The sequence below is a fragment of the Chenopodium album genome, chromosome 24 (assembly GCF_948465745.1).
Source record: "Chenopodium album chromosome 24, dcCheAlbu1.1, whole genome shotgun sequence".
Taxonomy (NCBI): Eukaryota; Viridiplantae; Streptophyta; class Magnoliopsida; order Caryophyllales; family Amaranthaceae; genus Chenopodium; species Chenopodium album.
Window position 1 is genome coordinate 25,314,980 of NC_137857.1, and position 8,722 is coordinate 25,323,701.

At 36.4% G+C, this 8,722-nt stretch overlaps 1 non-coding gene across 1 annotated transcript; it reads right to left on the reverse strand.

The window, feature by feature from the left end:
* Positions 1-6,679: 6,679 nt before the first annotated feature.
* Positions 6,680-6,786, reverse strand: LOC145612873 (small nucleolar RNA R71). The gene has a single exon (XR_014106784.1). It is a non-coding gene; the product is annotated as a small nucleolar RNA R71 (small nucleolar RNA).
* Positions 6,787-8,722: the final 1,936 nt, after the last annotated feature.

The window sequence follows — 8,722 nt, forward strand, 5'->3', positions numbered from 1 at the left end:
AAGAAAAACCCAGTCTTTTGAAGGAGCCAAATCCTCCAAAAGAGGAAGAAAAACTAGGTCTTTCGAGGGAGAAATATTCCTCCTAAAAGAGGAAGAATTATTATAAACCTAAAGCAAGAGAAAAAGCACAAAAGAAACAACGATTGGGGCTTTTCCACTGGTAAATCCGATGGAAGCCCATTCAAAATTCAACAATGGAGGCTAGGGTTTTAGAGAGAGAAGAAAGGAAAGAGATTAAGAGAGGCTAAGGTTTTTTATTTTTAATTATAAGTGTACATTACTACAATTTTTATTTATCATAGTAGTGAATAACATGGGCTTCTTCAATTGAAAAACTTTTATTACTTGAAAAATCTAAGGGAAAAAAAAGGTGGAGAGATGAAATACATTTGTAGGTTTATCTTCGGGATAAACTAGTATTTAATTACACAAACTATCTTCTTAAACAATTACACATGCTATCTCATTTACCCTATCCTTTATATCCCCCTCCTAATAAAAAAAAAACCTTAATTTAACCAGCCCGTTGTAGACACCCATTTGTGTGATATGAAATAACCAAGGAAAGACAAGTAAAAGGGAGGAGAAATCAAGTAACAACAAGTTCAAACCAACAAACCAAGATAACCTATCTCAAATTCACAAAGATAGATGAAATAGGGGTCTTAATCAAAGCCAACACCAAGTAAAGCTAAGATTAAGGTGTAACCACAAAGATTACAAGAGATGCAATCACAAAAAAAGCAAGATAATCACAAAGATTATGGTAGAGAGAGAAAGTCTCTTGATTACAAAGTTCAACAAAAATTAATATGCAAAAACGTCTCAAAACAACTTAAATAGTTCGCACAAACTGACAGAAAAACGGGAAAAGGTTCGGCCGAACTCTGGGTAAGTTCGGTCGAACTTGTGGGTAGGTTTGGTCGAACTTTTGGAGTTCGGCCACTCCTGCAAAGATGTAAAAATCAGCTCTGAAACTGCCTGGAAGGTTCGGGCGAACCACAGTGTAGGTTCGGCCGAACTTCCCCTGCTCCTGGACAGCTCAACTTCAAACGTTCATAACTTCTTCGTTTCTCGCTCAAATTTGGCATGTGACCAGTCGTTGGAAAGCTCTTGAACTCTACTTTCACCTCCAACTTGAATCACCTAAAAATTCCTTGTAACGAAGGAGATATGGCTGAATGAAGTAGTTGCATCATATATTGATAAGCTTCTTGTCTTCAAGTGTGATGATGGTTAGCCCCGAAAGGTGACCTCCAAGGAGCTTGGCCCTACTTCGTGTCATGACACGTGGCATGTCTTCCACTTCTTCCACTAAGTTCCATGCACCCGCGTCATTATGTCTCCCCAAAACCAAACCCAGTGATGAGTGCCTTTCACGTCGAACCATAATCGAATGAGGTGAAAGTGTGGAAAAGTAAAGTGTTGCGGTTTAGTTTTATTTAAAATTCTCTTCTCTCTGTTTTCGAAAATAACTCTATTTATTTCAGTTTATTTTGGTCCATAACTAAGGTCCAATAATAGTGTAGTTGGATAGGGCTCGAAGAGACCTTTCCAACGATATATTATAAGCCCAATTCCGATGAATATTGAGGAAGTTATGGCCAAAATACTAAACTGGGCCCGGTTAATTATTTACAAACGGCCCAATGATCTAGAGGAGGGCCCAATGTTAATTATTATTCCTAAAATTATTAGGATTAATTATAACTTTCTAGAAGTTTCTAGAAGGTTCCTTTTAATTCTAATATTATTAGATTTAATAATTATTTATTTTAAGGTGGATTTTTATTTGGAATAAAATATTATTAATATCATTATTATTATTATTATCTTTGAAAAACACGTTTTTATCTTCTGTACGGTTCCGTAGATCAAGTTGATTAAAGATCGGATTTCGCGTGGAAAAGCGCGTCTAAGTCAGACTGTCGCCAAACGACAAGGCTGTCGCCTCGCGACAGAGTGAATTCCTGGCGACAGCGTGTAGTTTTATTCCTTATCAAATTCCATACTTTTCCGGATTATTTTCTTATAAATAAGGTCTCAAACCTCCGTTTTTATTCATCAACTCTCTCAATCAACTCTCTCAATCAACTCTCATCAAGAATTACTTAATTCTTATTCTCTCTCTCTCTTTCTAAACCAACCTTTTTATCAAACAATATACCGCATTCACAAGACTTAGAATCACCTAGCCAAGTTCGAAGTTGCCTTCGCCCTAGACGTGCAAGGTTTGATATTTTCTAAGGGTTTGGACCAAATCTAGTTTAAACTTTATTTAATTTAATTTCAATTTAATTATTTAATTATTCTTTATTATTTTCATTGAAGTTTACTAACTTGTGTATTTTAGTGGGAGCAATTGATCTTTTCAGTCTTGTATGTAGTTGACATACAGTTCATATGAAATGATATATCAATACTTGAACAAGTCAAGCAGTGGTTAGAAAGATTGTTTTTATATGAGAGACTTAGGAGATGTTGAATACATATTGGGAATCAAAATCCATGAAGTGAATCTTGAAGAATGATTGGACCTAATCAAGAGACTTATATTGATAAGGTTCTTGACAAGTTCAAGATGCAAGTCCCTAAGAGAGGATATCTTCCCATGTCTCATGGTATTACACTCATTAAAACTATGTGCCTTCAAAAGCTAATGGAGTTGAGTCATAAGGATAATGTACCTTATGCTTTGGCAAAAGGGTCCATTATATGTGCCATATAATGTACAAAGCAAGTTGTTACATATAACTTGTGCATAAGTAGCAAGTTTTCAAGCAAATTCAGAATAAGCATATTGAAAGTTACCAAGAACAAATCCTTGAGTACTTGTGTAGGGAATATTTCAAGCATTATCCCTATCTTGAACCCCACTGTGATCATACACTAAAGTATGGTGGCGTCCAAAGGGAAGGAAGCTAGAGCAAAAGAGTCGCCAACAAGTTTTAGGAACTTGTAAACTGTTCACAGGGTGAAGGTTACACCCCTTAACGATCCATGAGATCGTCAGCTCCAAAAGGTCTGGAACCAATCAGGGTTCGGGGATGAGGGTACGAATCCAATCTAAAAGAGAAAGAACTCGCCCTATAAAATAGGCATCTACTTTATTATTCTTATATTCATGTGCGCTTTCTGACTAACATGCAATTATTAGATTAACCCTAAACTTGTTTAATCTATGTTGGTTGAATATTAATGCACAAATAAAACTATTATTGGCGATCACTTGAATTAAAATCATATTAGCTTAAACCAAATATTAATTATCTTATTAGGCGTGATTTCAAGTACAAATTCCCTTTAAACAAGCATAAAAGGCGTGATCAAGCAATAGCAATAATATATATCAAGCAACATAATAATCATAATTATCATAATAATAATCATAATCATATCAACACTAAAGCATAATAATAATAGCAAGATCCTAGGCATGATAGTAACAAGATTAATAACAAACCCTAGCATGTCACTAAACATCAAAAATCAAAGCTTTAACCCTAACGTGATACTAACATGATACCAATATAATATTCGAAAGCATAAAAGGCACCCCTAAACATGATACTAGAAAGAAATAATAACATCCTAACATGATACTAGGAATTAAACAAATCTAAACATGCGTTCTACATTGAAATAAATAGGGAGTAAGCTAACTACTTACTTTGAAGCCTCGTACCTCTTTCTAATAGCAAAATACACGCGTTAGTAAACTTCAATAAAATAATAAATCAAAGAATCAAATTAAAGAATTGAAAGAAAGAGTTAAAAAATTTAGACTGGATTTAGGACCAAACCCTCAGAAGGTATCAACCTTTCACGTCTAGGGCGAAGGCAACTTCGAACTTGGCTAGGTGTGTCGAGATCTTGCGAATGCGGAATTGTGTTTGGAAAAGGGTTGGTTTAGAAAGAGAGAGAGAGAATCAAGTAATTCTTGATGAGAGTTGATTGTGAGAACTGATGATTGTGGATGATTGGAATCGGAGGTCCAGGGACCCTATTTATAGGAAAATAGTCCAGAAATCGATAGAAAATAGTCAGAATTTGAAAAGGAATAAAACTCCACCTTGTCGCAAACAACCTGCTTTGTCGCAAGGCGACATACTTTGTCGTGAGGCGACAAAACTATTGTCCAGCAACAATAGTGGTTTTCAACGCGCTTTCAATACGGAGTCCCCTTATCAATAAAATTGAGTCGTAAAGTCCGTACGAAGGCTAAAATCGTATTTTCATATAAAACGTTATTTTATTCCAAGTAAAACTCTAAAACATAATTATTAATCCTAACTCCATTAGGATTTAAGAGAACCTTCTAGATAATTCTACCCCCGTCCCTTGGTTATAATTAGTAGTGCTTTTGGCTCTTTAGAGCCACTTTTATTACTAATATGTGTTTTCGTAGTTTTGGTTGAGTTTTGTAGGGAATTGCACCTTTGGAGTATTTTCCCGGGATTTTTATGGAGTAACTACGAGCATTGGAGGAGCACGACCATCTTTCGTAGCCCAAGATCGGTTAGAGTCATTAAGCCGGTGATTAAGGGCTCGAATTATGTGAAGACGAGGCTTTTGGACCGAATTATTAAAGCCCCAAGGAGGATATTTGGTTTGGGCCGAAGATACGAGCTCAAACGAAGAAGTCCAAGATGCCCAAATGTCACCGCCCAATGGTAGGCCTGATCGGGCAAAGAAGACTTATATCGCAGAAGCCCTTCGCCCGATCCTTTGCCCGATCTCGCGACCGATCGGGCGCGAGAGAAGAGAAGCCCCGAGAAAAAGGCGCGCGTGTTCCTGGAGCTTTGTTTAAGCGTCGTTTTAGTTTGTTTTAGCTTAGGATTTTCTAGCTTAGTATAAGTACGCTTTTGTTAAGCGAATTTAGTATTCTTTCCTCCCTTTCCCTTAAACTTTTACTCTCTTTCTCTCTCCTCTTAAACTCTTAGTATTAGTTTCTCTCTCTACAACTCTTGGTTTAATTCCATCTCTTATTCCTTTAACTTTGGTAACGATTTCTTCTTCCTTAATCTCTGTTATATATTTTATTGCATTCACTATGACTTGTTTAATTGCATGCTTTGATTATTTTAGATTTAATTATGTGTGAGTAGTTTTCTTTCTAGGGTTTGTGAGGATCCATAAATAATATGAAGGGGTAATTTATTATTGTTAATTGTCAATGCTTGATATTTATTTCCTATTGATTGATTTAATGCTATGCGGTTAGATTTGGCCAGATTTAATTCGTATGAGTTTAGCAATATTAATTCGAGATTCGAGAGATGAGAATTAATATTTAGGCTCAGTTTCAATAGGCAGGTTAATTTTTAAATGGTTAAGTCGAGATTCGAGGGATGAGATTTAATACCGGTAGATTAATTCTGTGATTTTAATACGTAGAGAAAGCCCTTTATGATCGGGTTAATTGATGCATTGATGATTGACTATTACCGATTATTGATATTGCATGATAATTTCTTATTGAATTGTTTTAATGCTTTACATCGGATTATGAATCGAGCAGATGTGATTTGTTTGTAAAAGTATAGCAATATTGAATTGATGAATCGAGCAGATGTTAATTTGATATTAAAGGTTATTTTCAATAAGGACTTAGATCTAGTAAATTGCGAGAGCCTGTTAGATTTATGTTGATTAATAAATTGTGAGAGCCTGTTAATCATGTTATTATGCAATGTTAATTATTGATTATTATGTTTTACCCCGGAGTATTATTTATTGGTGAACCTTTGCCCTAGGTCTTTAATTCATTGATTTTTCTTTATCCTTTACTCTTCCTTACTTTTACTCTTCGTAGTTTAGTTCCCTTTTATAACAACAATTGGTTACTTTTTTTAGATTATAATGATTAATTAGGAATAGAAAGACCAGTTTCCCTGTGGATTCGACCCTACTTCCCTATCTAATTTAGTTAGAGGACTTAGGTAATTACTTTTGATAAGGTGATACGACTTTAGCCTGTCAAAATTTGGCGCCGTTGCCGGGGAAACGGTTTTAATTTTATTTCTGATTATTTTTGTAGTCTAGAATATTTTCTTTCCTCCTAGAGAACGTAAGTTCTTTGGGACAGTTCTCATATTTGTCGTCTAGTTCTTTGTTTATGCCCAGGTGTTCCAGATCAGGTTACATTCCATTCGATCCTGAGATCGAACGCTCTTTCCATAGGCAAAAGAATTTGTACAGGCAAATACTGGCGAGTTCCGATGGTGATATTCCTAGAGACCCTCCATCCGATTCTAGTGATTCAGAAACCTCATCATAACCAAAACTAGAGATGACAGGAGAACCACCTAAAAAGCTCAGCGATTATTCGCAGCCATCCTTGACACACTTTCCTCACCTTTCTCCTATGCCAGATCTCGAGGGAGTACAGTTCGAGATCAAGCCCCAGTTCATCACAATGATAGAAAGGAAGCAATTTAGTGGAGCTAAGGGTGAAGACCCTAATCTTCACATCGCTGAATACTATCAATATTGCAATACTATAAGGCAAGCTGGGGTCACGCAAGACCAAATCAGGGAGATTCTTTTTCCTTTCTCTTTAAGTGGAAAAGCTAAATTATGGTTTAATGGTCTAAATAGAAATGCACTTGGCATTACTAACTGGGAGACTCTTGTTTTAAATTTTTATAATAAATATTACCATGTAGAGAGAACAGCTTTATTGAGAAGTGCAATTCAAAATTTTTCCCAAGAGCCAGATGAAACATTAAATGATGCTTGGGAAAGATTTAAAGATCTGCAGAGAGAGTGCGCCCATCACAATTTAGCACAATGGCAGTTGATACAAGCTTTCTACAATGGGATTGGAAATTCCTCTAGAACAATTTTAGACTCTGCAGCTAATGGGAGGTTTATGAACCTTAATGTTGATGATGCAAGTCAAGTTATCGAAGATATGGCAATCCACAATTCCCAATGTGGGAATCCTAGAGGTTTTGCAAATAAGGGAAAGGACCACGTTGATTCAGTATCCTTTTTGCAAGATCAATTGACCTCTATTTGTCAGAAATTGGATAATCTTAGTACTGCTAATTCTAATATAGCTAATGTTTCTGCAATTAATAATAATGCTAATGATGCTTTTTGTGAAAATTGTGGAATTATATGTCATTGGGAACATGAGTGTACTAGTTCCATGGAGCAGGTTAACGCTTTTCAATCCATTAAGCAAAATAACCCATACTCCAACACTTATAATCCTGGGTATAGGGATCATCCATACCTTTCCTACCGGAGTATCAATGTACAAAACCCTTCACCTCCACCTCCACAACAAGCACAACCACAGCAGAAATATTACCATCCCAATGCTGGCCAAAAAAACCAACCACAAACTCCTTCACCACCTTCTGACCCGGCCTTATCAGAAATTAGAGCGATGTTAACTAGTATGCGAAAGCATATGGAGAGTAGAGACTCACAAATTGACTCAATTATAGCTCACAATAAAGTCATTGTTACTCAAATTGCACAGTTAGCCGATGCTCTTCAGGTTCGCCCACAGGGAACCCTACCATCGCAACTAGTACAACCCACAGATCAGGCGTTTGCAATTACCCTCAGGAGTGGTTCACACTATGATGGGCCTCCTATGCCCAAAGATGATGAACCTGTTTTAACAGAAATTGCTAATCCTGATTCCATTATACCAAAGGATATTAATCCTAGCCATGCAGGGCTAAATAGTACTAATATTTCTGATGTTTCATTGCAGGGTAAAACTCCAGGGAAGGTTGTAACTCAGGATAAGAGCAACAATGTTCAACAACCAACTATCAAATTACCGTTCCCCAATCGACATCTGAAGACTAAAGTGGATAAGCAGTTTGGTAAGTTCCTGGAGATGGTGAAAGATTTGCAAGTAACAGTTCCCTTTACAGAGTTAATTACACAGATTCCTGCATATGCAAAATTTATGAAAGAAATATTGACTAGGAAAAGATCTATTAGTGAGGTAGAGACAGTTGCTTTTACTGCAGAATGTAGTGCCATACTACAAAATAATTCCCCACCTAAGCTAAAAGATCCGGGTAGTTTTTCTATCCCTTGTCATGTTTGCAATCTTAAGATTGATAGTGCATTATGTGATCTGGGTGCTAGTGTTAGTGTCATGCCATTGTCTGTGTGTTCCAAGCTTAATATGGGTAAATTAATATCTACTAATATTACTCTGCAAATGGCCGATCACTCTTTTAAATACCCTTTAGGTGTCTTAGAGGATGTGCCTGTTAGAGTAGGTAAATTTTATATACCTGTTGACTTTGTTGTTCTTGACATGGATGAGGATTTGCAAACTCATATTATTTTGGGTAGACCATTCCTTAATACTGCGGGAGCAATTATAGATGTATAAGGTGGTAAATTGACACTTTCAGTAGGGGATGATAATATTATTTTTAAATTGAATAATGCCCCCGAAAGCCCCATGACAGAGGAGAAGTGTTTTATCATTGATGTGGTTAAAAATAATTGTTCTAATGAGCCCCAAGCTCTTGTTAAGGATCCCTTGGTGGCGGTATCTGGTGTTGCATCTTCTACAGGTAGAAAGAAGACATGGAAGGAAGAAGTAGATGCAATAGAATGAGCTCTATATTGTAAAGGGCTTGGTTTTGATGATGAGGATGAGGAGCAAGGTGAACAGGTTGCGATAGTTGAGCCTTTAATGAGAGTCCCACCTGATTGAGTAGTAATAACTCAGTTG